We start from the raw sequence: 12,708 nt of genomic DNA, 5'->3' as shown, positions 1-12,708 counted from the left end.
GATTCGGTCTGCCTGATTAAGGCGGTAAGCACCAGCAGGCGGCTCGACCAGAGTGTGAGCCGCAGGTCACCGAACACAGGCACGCATCAGCGCCTAAAAACCTCCTCACAACATGGCGAAGAGAGGACCCGGATTCGGTTTGCCTGATTGATAGGACTTGTAAGAGCCTGTGGCAACTCTAGCAAGTAGAGCAGAGTGTGTGCCGAGGGACACCGAAGACAGGCGCGTATCAACGCCAAAAATAAAAAGAAAGGGGGATCTGTGGGGAGCAAACCGGACTAGACTGAGTTACTGGAATTAAGACTTATTCTTTGCATCTGCTCTCCCACAATGTGGCGCTGGGAGAGAAGTAAACAGCTTCCGCACAGCTGCCTCCAGTTCAACCAATAAACTGTAGGACTTGTTCCTGATTGGAAAGCAGCGTACTCGGCGTGTGGGCAGCCGAGTTAGGATTGGCGGAGGAGGACTATAAAGGAGGAGAGAGACGGCATGCACCAGGAACATCTAAGGGGAACATCTAGCTGAAGGAACACCTGTGCAGCCCCCGAGAAGAGCCGGCCGGCGGTGTGCCGCTCCCCTGCGGAAGTGGGGAATGTGGCCAGGGGGAACTGCCCTTCCACGGAGGTGGAAGGGATAGTAGCCAACCCGGGAAGAACCAGCAGCAAACCCGGGGAGGGCCGAGCAGACGATAGAACAGCGCAGGGTCCTGTGTCGTTCCTCCACGAAGAGGGGGAGCGACATAATGGTGCTGTGACTCGGATATGAAGCCTAGGCAGGGTTTAGTGTCGTTCCTCCACGAAGAGGGGGAGCGACAATTTGCATCAAAACAGATTTATCTTTCAATTCTTCTTTCCGTGAACTATTTGAAGCATTCTCATATAAAGATAATATGGCCCAGTACCTAAGTTACACTGTTCCCAGACAATCTAAAACAAGACCTCAACTGTATTTAACCTTGATGATTTCTGGGAAATGAAATGGAAGTAGATTAGGAGTAATTTTTGATTATTACTTTATATACATATATAAACTATTTTTTGTTCTTTAATGCATTGATACAGTACTTTTTGAATTTAAAAAAAAGTAAGAGAATTTGAGAAGGGTTATGGGAGGAATAAGGTGTTAATGACCATGCCATATGCCTTTTTTCAAAAGTAAAGCAGAGTAGTAATGACTAAAGCCAATTTAGAAACATGGTTAAAAAAAAAAAGAAATATGGTTGATATAGAGCTCAAGACTGAAACAAGAAGTAGACTGTCAGGAGAGTGTGTGTAAACATATTTAAAGCAGCTTTATTTACCATCAGTCAACTCAATGTCCAGCTTTATTAAGAAACAAAATGTAAATATTGTTTGCCTTTGGATGAGGGTATTTACTACGAACAGACATCATATTACCTTCTGACTCCTATATTCTATAATTCTATCTGGATTTTGTTTAATTTTATGGAGCACCTAAGGAGACACATTTAATTGTGTATATGATATAATAATAAAAAAGAAAAAAGAAGAATGGTCATGCTTTTTGAACAAAGCATATTTTGTTCCTTAACAAACGCTGGAAGTTTGAACCTGCAGGCTTGTAGCCAAGAGGGAAATAACTAGAGGACTCTCAATGGCCATAACCAGGTCTTACCTCTAGGTGGAGTCAGAGGACCAGCTGCAAACTAAACCCTCCCTGGGCAAGTCTAGAGTCCACATTGACCTTTCCCTCCTGCCTAGCCATCTGTCCTGCTCCCTGGTGAGCAAAAGAAGAGCAGAAAACTGTACTACAAGCATTACCCAGGATACAAATGTCTACCTAGGAAACAAAGATTTTGAAGGATTCCATAGAGTTGTTGCTTATGCTGTTGTACCTGCCAGGGCCACGTGTTTGTGGCAGTGTTTAGGCTACTGCTTGGGATAGCCTACATCCTAAATGAGAGTTCTGGATTCAAGACCTGACTGCGTTCTCCATTCCTGCTTCCTGTTACTGCATACACTGGGAGACAGCAGGTGATGTCTCAAGTAGTTGGGTCCCTGCCACCCATGTGGGAGACTTGGATTGAATTCCTGCACAAGGGCTTTGGCCTGTCCTAGCCCAGGCTGTTAAAGGTATCTGGGAAGAGAAAACAGTAGATAGGAGCTCGCTCTCTCTCGCTCTCTCTCTCAAATAAAATTAATATTCAGCCACCGCCCAACTTTCTTGACCATAGGCCTGAAAATGCCTTTCTCAGGGAACTAAAAGTGGGCAATGAAGACAAGAAGGAAGGTGGATCCCTTTAATGCTTCCACTTCATGGTCCCTATACTCTATTTCCATCTATTGAAGATCACATTCTCCTGAGTGGAACCAGGGAGTCTGTACCTTGTTGCTGTTTTTTCCAAGTGTCTTCTAGTTTTTAAAAGATACACTCTTCTCTGTTCTTTTGGGTTCTTTTTAGAATTCATCCTTCAGGACTATGATGAATGAAGAGAGAGTAACACAGGAATAACCAAGTATTAGAATAGCTCCTGAAGACTATGAAAACATTGCCTCAGTGACAGATTTGTTTGTTTGTTAATTATTTTTATGAAACAGGAGCCAGTGCTAAGTATCAAACCTAGGTACTCCATTATGGGATCTGGACTTCTTTATATTTTTTTTCCTCATTTTTCTTTATTGTATTTATTTGAGAAGCAGGGAAAAGTGTTTCCCATTTACCATTTTACTCTCCAAATGCCCGCAACAGCTGAGGTTGGGCCAGGTTTCCCATATGGATGGGAGGGACCAAACCTACTGCCTCCTGTGGTGTACATTAGCAGGAAGCTGGAACTAGGACAGTCCTGGGACTCAAAGGCAAACCCTCCAATATGAGATGTGGGCATCCCAAGTGGCATCTTCACAACTAGGCCAGATGCCAGCCTTAGCAGTAACAACTTTGAAAGTGTAAATTGTTGGCAATGAATTTAGAACTTTATGGCTCTGCCATTCCCAGGTAGTGTAACTAAAAACTTTTGTCATTTGTAAGAGAAGGAGGTAAATCCTCAGAAATCAATGTTGAAAACAAGTCCACCCATCCTGCTTTGTTGCTTCAGGCAACGCTCAAATGAGTCATACCTCCACAAACAGAATTTGGAAACACTGGTGAAATCCTAATCATAAAATGTCTTTTAGACTTTCAAACACAAGGCATCTAAAAACAAACTCAGAAACTAGGAGTAGGCAGTGCACCAATCATCGGAGCATTCATATATCTTCTTGTCTGTTGCATCTTTAGCTTGGATTAACAGTAACCTCCAGACATTCTGATTACTTTTCCATTAACTTCCCCTCTTGTCATATTCACTCCCCATAATCATTTCCTCAACATCACCACCTTACTTCTACAGTCTCTGTGTTCTCAAGCCCCATCCTTGCTTTTCCATGTCAAGCAGAGGTGTCAACAGAGGTAACTTGTTTCTTGTCAGGCCTCCCTTACTGCCACAGACTATGTGGCAAAAAAAAAAAAAAATGAACTGAGCGCCAGGGTGTGACTAACTGGACAGCAGTGGGGAAGTTATTTAAACTCTCTAAGCCTGAGTTAACTCATCTTTAAAATTTGGAAATAAGATTTAGAAATAGGTTAACTTCAATTTAGATTAATTTTAAGATTATTACAAGATTTATTAAAAATGTATTTATTTATTTAAATAGGTATTATTATGCATCCCATTATACAAATGAGGAAACAGATGAGGGGATAAGTGATCTGCCCAAAGGCACACAACCACCAAGTGGCGAACCTAAGAACTGAACGGGTATATGTGTCCCCAATACACTTTTCATCACTCTGTTCAAGTGCCTCATGTATGTGTTCACTTGATATTATCTATTATTTTGACCCAATGGAAATTTAAGGTAGTGGCAAGATTATAAGTGAAATGAAGAACCTATGTTTATATAGAAGGAAAATTAATAGTTAGCCTCAATGGAAGAAGAAATGACCATTACGGGGATTATTAATTCATTGATTCATTCATTTAACAATATTTGAGGTCTAGGGAATGAATAGTCAACATGGATGCAATAGAATTTCATGATTTTATCTCTGTACCTTTTTACCTGCCCTTCTGTCTACTTGGGATGTGAACACACACACACACACACACACACACATCCTTCCATGGTCTGGGTAGCACCCATGGTTTCTGCTTACTCTGCAGAAGGCAGCTACTATTCATTCTGTTCCAATGTCCACTTTCTACACACAACTCGGATTCCCCAACTAAGCTCAAAAAGGAATAAAAGAACAAAGAAAGAACAAAAAATAGAAGAAAGAAAAGAAAAAGCCTTAAACACTGAAAAGGCCAAGAAGTAGTTTAATAATATTTTTTAACACATGAAGAATTTTTACATGGAGTGTAAAAATAGGCTCTTCTCCTTAGGGAATTTAAGGAAGGAAATCATTTTCAGTCAAAGTGGCAGAGACAGAGTCAGCTGGATTTTATGGAGCACTTACCATAGGCAGGGCATGATCACTGCTATCAAGGGGCCTACATTTAATGAGAAAGACAGCTGTGCATAGAAAGATGACTAATAATCAACTTAATGTAACAGATTACAAGAGCAATGAATTCAGAGGAGAGTGAAATCTCTATGAATTCATGAGCTGGGATACAGTGAGAACACTTTACTGAAGGAACAAAATGTAGGTTTCTGTCAATGAAAGAACAGTCTCAAGCAAAGAGAAGAGCCAGAAAGAAGGACATAAAACATGATTGGGGAATCTGAACAATGCCTTTTTAGTGACTCCTTGTTAAAACCAATTTCTCCACCTGCCCACTACAACCTGTACCAGCTTCAGCAAGTCTCTCTTCTCCAGTATTTTCTCTCCTCTTTTCACTGGACAATTTCATTAACATTCAGTTTGCTTTTCTATCATCTAAAACACTAAAGACTATTTCCAAACCAGCTGGTCAATTTCTCTCCTTTTTTAAATGGAGAATTTTCTGAAAAGAATTTTCTTTGGTTTCTGTTCTCCAGTTCTCTCTAGATTGTACTACAATCAGCCTGGTCCCAACCAAATTGCTCCAGTATGGCCCCAAAGACAACCATGTAGCTAACTTTAGTGGTCAGTTCTCAGTCTTCATTATGCTTGACCTCTTCAAAACATTTAATTCACTTCATGTAATGCTTTCCATTTTGGCTTTCAGGACACTAAACTCTTTTGTTTTATTTCATTGATAATTTCATCCTACCTCATAGTTATAACACCATCTACATGCTAATGACTCCCTCATGAATATCTCCAGACTGATAGCACCTCTTAATTCTAACCTGTGTATCAAACAGCCTACCTAATATGTCTCTGCAAATATCCAAAGGCAACTCATATTTAACACATCCAAAATTCCATTCCTGGGACAGATATTTGGCACAGTGGCTCAGATGCTGCTTAAGATACCCAATCCCATTTCAGAGTTCCTGGGTTTGACTTCTGGCTCTGCTTCCCATTCAAGCTTCCTGCAAATGCACACCCAGGGAGGTAGCAAGTAATGACTCAAGTACTTGGGTCCCTGCCACCTATGTATAAAATCTTGTTGCATTTCCTGACTTCTGGCTGTGACTGGTCCCAAGCCTGGTGATTTGTACATTTGGAGAGTGAACCACCAGTTAGATCTCTCCATCTGTTTCTATCTGTCTTTTTCTCTCTGCTGTTCGAATAAGATGAAAATAAATAAAAAGCTAATGAATTTTTTCATCAGAGGATTTCTGGATTTAAAACACAAGAAAAAATATTATTTTAACATATACTTCAACTTGATATAATACATATGCAAATAAAACTAATCACATGTGAAATATGTGAGATTTTTTAATCCCTTCAAATGAAGGGATAATACATAAAAAATAATCCTAGAGTATTTCACATACTCCCAAGAATAGTAAGTAATACTGTATTATATTGAATCTAAGATTCCATCTTTTTTTTATAGTTCACTGTTAACATTTTTTACTACTAAGCAAATAGAAAATTGGAAAACACTATCCATTAAACAATGACAAAAGGCTTTCCTAAGAATTTTTATTTTATGAAAATGGGAAGAGTTTTTTTTTATTTAGACAAAAATTCTGACCTGGCTCCCGGCTTCGGATCAGCACGATGCACCAGCCGCAGCACGCCGGTCGCGGCAGCCATTGGAGGGTGAACCAACGGCAAAAGGAAGATCTTCCTCTCTGTCTCTCTCTCTCTCTCTCACTATCCACTCTGCCTGTAAAGAAAAAAAAATCTGCTATATATCATTCTTGCGCTTTAATAGGAAAATATAAGTGAAATAAATTAGTCATGATATTCCTAATTCACAGACTCTTTTGAATCACTTTTCAACTAGAATCACTGATGCTCATGTTTTTCCACCAATTTTGTCTGCTCTGCCACAGAGCAAAGGAATACTTCACTGTAATCTCTGAGGCTTTTCTGATCTTACCACAAAGCATTAGTGTAAGGTTTCCAATCCACAGCTAGGACTCACAGTGTTTCTCAGTTGTTATTGAATTGTTCTTGTGGGTGACACGTGGAAGAATTACAGTTTCCCACTACCAGGAATAGCAATGCAAGACTCATAGTAATTACAACCAGTCACCTCTAGTCCCTGATTGACAATTCATGTAAGACACCCTAGATTGCAAGACATTTAACATATGATGCCCTAGACACACCTCAGCTTTGTCTTAACGTGAATAACATACAGTAACGATCTCCATATTGCAATTATTAGTTAACAATAAGAAATTATCTTTTTGGTTTTTTTTTTTTTTCTGGTATGGGTTATACTGAAACTCTCCCTGATAAGTTCTGTGACACACAGAATGTATCTTTTACTGCTCAATAGCATAAGAAGATTTGATTTTAGGAAACAGATCTTTAAAACATTGTGGAGGATAACAGGGAAAGCCGAGGTCAATGAAAACAAGAGCCCTGTTCAAGCCAGACCATGTGCAGATAAAACGTCATAGGTCGGTCAAAAGGAATGTCATGGGTTAATTTGGTTTTACCTGACTACTTGCAAAAGTATCAGATTTTGTGAATCTTCTAGTTTTATTTTTCTGTTGGACTAAGTTATGAGCGTAGGTGGCTTACATAGAGAAATTTAGAGTATGTCTGTATTTTAAAAACTCACATTAGATATCATTATTTAACATTTAGAGTTCCTTAGGTCTTATAATGGGTTATGAAATATAGTATTAAACTTAATCCTATAATCCTCAGGAAAAAAATGTTGACTTTTTCAGCCCTAGCATGAAAAGAAGGAGCTGTCTGTATTACAAGCCAATTCAGTCTTAGAAGACCTTTTAAAATAGCTGGATATTATGTGCAAATCTCTTGGCCTCCTTTAGTGCAAGATGGGGATTAGAAACCTAGCTACAGAAACTGTTTCAGACCTGTACATCATTAATTTTTTTCAACCAAACAAGTGGATTAGAGTTTATTAAGTAGGGTATGAAAGGCTTGCAGCACAATTAGAAGTATGCAACACCAAAGTTGAACAGAATCTGGTATTTCTGAAAAAAAAATCTGTCTATTACACAATGGGCAGAGGAGACCATCTGTCCTGTAGCAGAGTTGATGGTAGCCTCCGAGTTTTACAACGTTCTCAGCAGAGCTTTCCGGGACAGGCTGAGGGTTCAGGACCCACCGCAGATGCAGCTAGACCCATTAAGATGGCTGTGACCATGAAGCCCTGGCAGTGATCCTGGCATGCCTCAAAAACTGGGAGCACTAGCTGTGGTCCCGGTGGAAGCAGTAGAGGCTGTAGGTGAGGACGGCCGCCACGCCCAGGCTGTACAGGGGGGCCATTCGGTCCTCATGGGTCTTCAGAAGGAACTTATCCTTGATGCCTGCTGGATTCCTGTAGACACTGGGACTGAAACCCTCAATGACAGGGGTCTGCAGTGGTTCAAAGGCTGTCTCCAGAGTCCCAAGGTCAGGAATTGCCATGCCTGGAGTGAGAGGTAGGAGAAAATCAGGACACTGAGTTCTGCTTCCTGATTGCATCATTAGATTTACTCTTCTATTTGAGGTTGCAAGAATTTTCCTCTGAAGAAGAGAACACCATGATTTTGCCCCTTCTAGTATTATAGCAATATTAAAATAATAAGGCAAAAATATAGTTAAATCTATAAATCTGATAAGTTGGCCTTTTAGTTTTCCAGAGGAAGGGAAGAAATTAAAAGATGCATAAGTATGGACCCCACACTAGGCTTTTGGCAGGGATCATCTCATTTAATTCTCACAGTATATTCACCAAGTGGGCATTTTTGGAAGCCAGTGCTCACAAAGCCTGAGTAAATGGCAGAGATCATGAGACTACCGGAAGCAGGGCTGAAGTTGGAACCCAGCCTGCATAGCCTTCTGGGTTTATCAGTTCACACTTTCATACCTGCTAACAGATTATTAGTCTACCAAAAGTGATGGTTTCTGCTTCCCTATAGTACAAGACTTCTGAAAGAGATGGAACCGAGGAAAAGGCAAACCACATTAAGACAGAGGAAGATATTCTGTTGCTATCTGCATGAAAAATTAACAGTCTATCTACTAAACAGAAGTTCAGAATTCTCTGACTGCAGATTACTTTTGACCCAACAAACTAGATTCTTTATTAGGATTCAATCAAAATCTATTTTCTGGGCCGGCGCTGCTGCTCAATAGGCTAATCCTCCGCCTAGCGGCGCTGGCACACCGGGTTCTAGTCCCGGTCGGGGCGCCGGATTCTGTCCCTGTTGCCCCTCTTCCAGGTCAGCTCTCTGCTGTAGCCAGGGAGTGCAGTGGAGGATGGCCCAAGTGCTTGGGCCCTGCACCCCATGGGAGACCAGGATAAGTACCTGGCTCCTGCCATCGGATCAGTGCAGTGCGCCGGCCGCGGCGGCTATTGGAGGGTGAACCAACGACAAAAGAAGACCTTTCTCTCTGTCTCTCTCTCTCTGTCCACTCTGCCAGTAAAAAAAAAAAAAAAATCTGTTTTCTGCCAATGCCTGTTTGGATATTTATAACATCATTTGCAGGCCATATAACATTATCAACTTAAAAATTAGCCTGCTATATAGATCTATTGAATTTCAAGTTGCACCTGCCTTGGCAAGCCCAAATCAAATGATTTCATGGGCCTTATTTACCCCATGGGCAGGACGTTCCCCACCCCAGCTCTACTGTTTCTGCCTTCTCTAACATTGGATAATTGGGAATAGAGAAACCTCCTAGAAGATTCTGTGCCCCAGTCCCCAAATTTTATGACCCAAAATCCTGGAGCTTTGCTTCAGATTTTAACCTTGGAAACATCAAACCACTTCCTGCACCTCTACCCCATAATTGTGAGGGGTCTAGGGAATCCAAACAGAATTCAGAGTAACCACAACACACCCACAAGAGCTTGTGGCAGGTCCATCACTTAATAGACAGAATCCCTTATTCTTTTCCAGATGTTACTTTTTCTTTCTCTTTCTTTGGAGACTGTCTCATTCTATGTACTGAAGCAGCAACAAGAAATTTCTGCTTTCTTCCCCACCTCCCTGCTACTCTATTTATAGCTCCAAATGTTGCCAGGTGTCAGCAACAAAATTAAAGAGGGACTATTAGAGTCTCTCCAAGCTGTTGTTGTTACTGAGGGTGCATCTAATATTTCATATTAGCAAGTTGCAGTTCAGTTGCATTGATTCCAATATTCTCAACATTTAAAGATGCCTAAGGATTTACTGTTTTGCAAGCCCCAGACAAAGGCTCTCTGTACTGTGCATATTTAGAATGTTAATACCTAAAGATTTGAGCCTGAGGGAATGGTGATTCAAGCTGAAATCCTTCACTAGAAGTGTCAGTGCTAGCTGGAGAGTGCTCAGCTTCATGTTGTGATAGAGCAGATAAGCAGCTATGCTTTAACACCAAAGAATCAGAGCATGTGCTTAAGATAATAATTCCCAAAGCTTTAAATGCAAGCACACATGTTCATCAACTGGTTCAATTTATTCATCTGGAAAATGGGAATGTTTTCATTAAGAGATAATTTTGGGGAGGGGAAAAAAAAAAAAGACTTGTTTCTCCATTGCTCTCACTGAATTAGCCTTATCACAAAAGAAACCTGGAAAGTCATACCCTACAAAACTAAGCTTCATGACCATAACAGGAGTATGTGGGTGGATAGAGGGCTGGGGGTCATGGAACACAAAGTGATTTGCTGTATTCTCAGCATAATCCATACCTGAACAAGTCCACATTTTGACCAGTGCGTGTGAGGCTTACAACCAGGTATTGCTCTACTCTCCCAACCCTTCTAGTCAATAGAAATGTCCAGAAGACAACAATGAAAACCAAGCCACAAGTGACAATGAGTGTCTCACATAATAAATGGTCTTGAGGACCTAATTATAATGGAGCCAACTGATGTTTGAGACTTGAACTGAGAGAACAGGTTTGAAATCTAGCTAGCCATCTGTGAGACCAAAAGATAAAAACAGAGAGGAAAATGAGGACACAGGATTTCTCTCTTACTGCTTGCTTTGAGCAAATCTAGTGTGCTTAAGAATTCTCGCATAAACTTTTGGGAGATGACTATTTTTACATTAATATGAAAGATGATTGGAGCTGGCATTGTAGCTCAGCAGATAAAGCCACCACCTGCAAGGCCAGCATCCAATATGGGCACCAATTTGAGTACTGGCTGCTCCATTTCCGATCCAGCTCCCTGCTAATGGCCTGGGAAAGCAGTGGAAGATGGTCCAAGTGCTTGGACTCCTGCTACCTATGTGGAAGACCCAGAAGAATCTCCTGGCTCCTGGCCTTCACCTGGCTCTGTCCTGGACATTGCTGCCACTTGTGGAGTGAATCATCGGATGTAAGATCTCTTTCTGTTTCTACCTCTCTCTGTAACTATGACTTTCAAATAAATAAAATAAATTTAAAAAATTAATGATGAAAATGAAGTGTATAGAGGCTGTGAGCTTGGTCACATTTTGGCCCCCTAGAAAAATTATCAATTTATCAAATTATCAATTTCAAACAGCACACCCAGTACCACCACTAAAAAGGAATAAAACATAAATGTTTTTTGGGGGGCCTCAGAGTCAGGCCTTAAGGCATTCAGATCTGGCTAAAAAGCCCATAAGAGTTTCTCAGGCATGGAAAGCCAAGACACTGTGGCATAAAATGACCTAACTGAAAGATCTCCACGAGTGAGATCCCAGTGGAAAGAACGGGCCATCAAAAAAGGAGGTACCTTTCTCTGAAGGGAGGAGAGAACTTCCACTTTGATTATGGCTTTGTCTAAATAAGGTTGGAGTTTGTGAACTCAAGAGGCTCCATAGCCTTGGCAGCTCATGACTAGAGCCTCGGGTGATTACTGATGTCATAAATAAGAGTGCCAATTATTAAATCAACAAGAGGAGTCACTGTGCACTTGCTCCCCATGTAGGACCTCTGTCCTTAATGTGTTGTACTATGAGAATTAACAGTAAAACTAGTCTTCAAACAGTATTTTATTCTTTGTGTATCTATGTGGGTGCAAACTGTTGAAATATTTACTTAGTATATACTAAGTTGATCTTCTGTATATAAAGATAATTGAAAGTGAATCTTGATGAAGAATGGGATGGGAGAGGGAGTGGGAGATGGGATGGTTGCGGGTGGGAGGGTGGTTATGGGGGGAAAAACTGCTATAATCCGAAAGTTGTATTTTTGAAATTTATATTTATTAAATAAAAGTTTAAAATAAATAAATAGATAAATAAATGCTCTGGGCCAGCTAAGACTGGAGCATTCTTGGAGAGATATGTCATCATTTTTTAAAGATTTATTTATTTTATTTGGAAGTCAGAGTGACGAGAGAGAGGAGAGACAGAGACAGACAGAGATCCGTGTTGTGGTTCCCTTCTCAAATGGCCACAAAGGCCAGGGTTGTGCCAGGCCAAAGCCCAGAGCCAAGAACTTCATCTGAGTCTCCCACATAGGTGTCAGAGGCTGCAGCACTTGGGCCATTTTCTGCCTTCCCAGGCACATTAGCAGGGAGCTTGGTCAGAAGCAGAGCAGCTGGGACTCGAAACAGCACTCCAATATAGCATACAGGTGTCTCAGACAGCAGCTTGACCTGCTGAGCCACAGAGCAGGCCCCCATCAGTTGCTCCTAACTTATGCCTGTGTTCTCACCATCAAACTGGGAACTTAATTATATAAAGTAAAACAGATCCTGTATCCCCTCTATGGTCCAAGTCCATTTGCACGCATCCACTTCAGCATATTGAAGCTTGGTTTCCGAATTTCACTGTTTGGCTATCAGTATAAACAATTCTCTCTAGTGTCATAGAATATTTAATTTCTCCAATCTTAGCTAACCTGGGTATTTATTCTCTAATCTTATTTTAGTGCTGTTGATGGTGGTGTTGGTATTGGGGTGTGTGTGGGGAGAGTACTGGGAAAGAACGCTTCTATTTTAAAACTGGAATTTCCAAAGTCCTTTTTCCTTCAGCAAAAAAAAAAAAAAAAGTATTTAAAAAACTCTTGGTTTTCATAGTCCCAGGCTTTTCATACTTGAATTTACTCCTCTCCTTAACAACTAAAATCAGTGTGTAAATACTTTGTTAAAATGCAGAAGATTTGTGCTCTTTGAGGCTTTTCAAGAGCTTAGAAAATACTAGGTTTATTCGCAGCTATCTCATATTGATCTTTCAGTTGTCTTCAAGATTAATTGATTTGCTTCAAATACGATTTTTGTACTACCAGCATCAG

At 40.7% G+C, this 12,708-nt stretch overlaps 1 long non-coding RNA gene across 1 annotated transcript in view; it reads right to left on the bottom strand.

The window, feature by feature from the left end:
• The window catches only part of LOC149126999 (uncharacterized), a 101,467-nt gene that overhangs the window by 62,896 nt on the left and 25,863 nt on the right, over positions 1–12,708 (bottom strand). Inside the window, exon 2 of the long non-coding RNA XR_016232094.1 lies at positions 6,077–6,211. This is a non-coding gene — a long non-coding RNA (uncharacterized LOC149126999). The remainder of the gene's footprint in view (positions 1–6,076; positions 6,212–12,708) is intronic.

Source organism: Oryctolagus cuniculus, chromosome 4 (genome assembly GCF_051225735.1).
Source record: "Oryctolagus cuniculus isolate XC-2025 breed Fujian yellow rabbit chromosome 4, ASM5122573v1, whole genome shotgun sequence".
In the NCBI taxonomy this organism is placed as follows: domain Eukaryota; kingdom Metazoa; phylum Chordata; class Mammalia; order Lagomorpha; family Leporidae; genus Oryctolagus; species Oryctolagus cuniculus.
The sequence above is the reverse complement of the archived record's forward strand: the minus strand, read 5'-3'. Positions and strand labels throughout refer to the sequence as shown.